The sequence below is a fragment of the Silene latifolia genome, chromosome 9 (assembly GCF_048544455.1).
Source record: "Silene latifolia isolate original U9 population chromosome 9, ASM4854445v1, whole genome shotgun sequence".
Lineage (NCBI taxonomy): Eukaryota > Viridiplantae > Streptophyta > Magnoliopsida > Caryophyllales > Caryophyllaceae > Silene > Silene latifolia.
The window spans coordinates 199,240,063-199,242,997 of NC_133534.1; the positions used below are offsets into that span (position 1 = coordinate 199,240,063).

General features: G+C 39.7%; 1 non-coding gene across 1 annotated transcript; it reads right to left on the reverse strand.

Annotated features, from left to right (window-relative positions):
* Positions 1-1,415: 1,415 nt before the first annotated feature.
* LOC141602744 (small nucleolar RNA R71) lies at positions 1,416-1,522 on the reverse strand. The gene has a single exon (XR_012524656.1). It is a non-coding gene; the product is annotated as a small nucleolar RNA R71 (small nucleolar RNA).
* Positions 1,523-2,935: the final 1,413 nt, after the last annotated feature.

The following is a 2,935-nucleotide window of genomic DNA, read 5'->3' on the forward strand; positions in this document are numbered from 1 at the left end:
CTTAGCTAGGGTTTAATGGGTGATTAGGGGAAACCAACATGGGGAATGATTCATGCTTAAATTAATATGCTTTCATATCTTATTTGCTTGCTTGTTTTGATCTTAATACATGCACATGTTATATTTGATGAAATGCTAAGCCTATGAATCCTTGCATTTACTATCATCTCCTATCTTTTCAATGAGACTTGTAAGACATAACCCAACTCGAGTCTTGTTAGACCATGCATGTGTTGAGTAGGAAAGATTAAGTCGACTTGTAGGTGTTGTACAATCTAATCGATTCGGGACCCAAACTTTCCTAGGATTGTAAGATATAACCCAACTCAATCCATCACAACAATAATTGCTTGCTTATAATTTGAGAACATGTTTGTATGATCATATCCCATGATTCCCCTATGAACCCATGACACCCTAGTGCCTTTAATCAATTGTTTACACCCCTTATTTTATTCATCTTGCTAGTTTATTTTCATTGTTATTTTAGTTTAGTAACCTTCTACATCAACCCAATTTGTGACACCCCTTAGACACTACTAGTTACAATAGAATTCTCATTTCAATACCCGTCCCTTGGGATCCGACCTTTACTTGCCTCTTTACTAATTGTAGAGTTGTTTGTGAAGTATAAATTGTGTTTTGTATCGACCATTGACCAACGACCACATATGTTTAATTGTGAACACCAAATGGCCTCGATCAAAAATGACGCCGTTTCTGGGGGACGGTGTTTAATTGATTTAAGCTTTCTTTTATTGTTATTAGTTGTGTCTTTTTTACCTTGGGGAAGTAAAACTCCTCAAGGTTTGTTCTAATTGTTTTCTAGTTGTTTGATATTTTGCATGTCTAGAAGGTTACAAAGAGATTTGTTACCTTTTGACCGTGAAATCGAAAGAACCTTGACGAATAATAGGAGACTTGTTAGGAGGAATTTGGGAGGTGTTGGTGAAGTTGTTCAACCCACTAGTGAGTTTGTCAATCCTTTCGCAATAGAAGGAGAAGAGAACCCATTAAACAATACCACACAAAATCCACCTACAATGCCTAAATTCTCGTCACACTCTATACCCACCGAGGAGGATTTACCAAATGGTACTCCTACCCCACAACATCTTACCGGAAACTTTATTGCCAAGTCCGCCTTCATCCAACTAGTTGAGAGGAGCCAATTCGGGGGAATGCCTAGTGAGGACCCTCATTCTCATATGGAAACCTTTTGCGATTATTGTGAAGCTATCTCTCAAACGGGCGTGACTCAAGACCAAATAAGATGGGTCTTATTTCCTTTTTCGTTAATCGGCACCGCAAAGCAATGGTTGAAGGGCCTTGATAAGGCCACCCTTGGAATAGATTCTTGGAAGAAGCTAGCTCTAGCTTTCTACAAAAAATTCTACCCACCGGAAAAGACCAATATGCTAAGAGCTCAAATTACGGGTTTTAAGCAAAGGGATGAAGAATCTTTGTATGAAGCTTGGGAGCGGTTCAAAGGTATTTGTTGCTCATGTCCTCACCATGGACTTAGCGAATGGTTTTTAGTGAAACAATTTTGGAATGGTTTATATGAAGATTCAAGGAACATTCTCAATATGGGATCAAATGGAATGTTCACCGAAGTTGATGACAATCAAACATGGAACAAGATTGAGGAAATGGCGGTCCATAATTCACAATATAGTAGGCCTCGCAAGGCTACTAGAGGAGGAAAGTATGAAGTGGACACCGTTACTCAATTGGGTGGTCAACTTAGTGCTCACATTGACACAATCAACTTGAAGTTTGAACAAGCTATTGCTAGACTTGAGGAAAACTCAAAATCATCGAAGCATCATGTCAATGCCATGACGGCATCCTCATCAATCCCAAGCGGGATATGTGAGAATTGTGGAACCTTGGGTCATGACTCAAGTGAATGTAGGGGAACAACCGAACAAGTTAATGCTTTCCAAGCTTACAAAAGTGGTACCCCTTATTCAAATTTTTACAATGAAAACACCAAGTTCCATCCAAATCTCTCATACAAAAGCCAAAATGTTCAAAACCCTCAAACAACATACACTCCACCACCCATGAGAAATCAAAATCAAAGACCCTTTTTCAATCAAAACCAAGGCTACCAAAATCAAAATCCATACAATCACCACAATGACCAAGGTTTTGATGTCCAAAAAGCGGTCCTCCAAATGCAAAAGAATCAACAAGAATTTTTCTCCCAAATGCAAAAAGATAGCCAAGCAAAAGACACCACCATCAACAACATTCTAGCTCACACCAAGATGTTGGAAACACAATTGACCCAACTAGCATCTTCAAGCTCACAAAGACAAAAGGGGCAATTACCACCTCAAGGTAATCCCCCTAGACATGAAACGGTTAGTGTCATTCACATGAGAAGTGGTACAAGATATGAAGCACCGAAGGAGCAAGTTGAGAATGAAGTTGTGGTGCAAGGTCCCAAAGAAGGGGAATCATCAAAAGAAGAAAGTTCAAAGAAAAACGAAGACAAAGCCAAAGAAAAGGAGCCCATTGTGATTAGACTTCCTTTTCCAAGTCGTCAAGCCAAGCCCAAATTTGATGATCAACTTGGAAAGTTCATGGAGATTGTGAAGAACTTAGAAGTCTCAATTCCTTTCACGGAATTAATCAATCACGTTCCGGCCTATGCAAAGTACATGAAAGATATCCTCACAAAGAAGAAGTCAATCCGGAAACTTGAGACTATCGCCTTCACTAAGGTGAGTAGTGCAATACTTCAAGGGAGTTCACCTCCAAAGTTAAAGGATCCGGGAAGCTTCTCAATACCGTGTACCATTGGCGACACGACGATCAACAAAGCCTTATGTGATCTAGGGGCTAGTGTGAGTGTCATGCCGTACTCGGTGAGTAAAAGGTTGGGAATGGGAGAGCTTAAATGCACCAATATCACTCTTCAAAT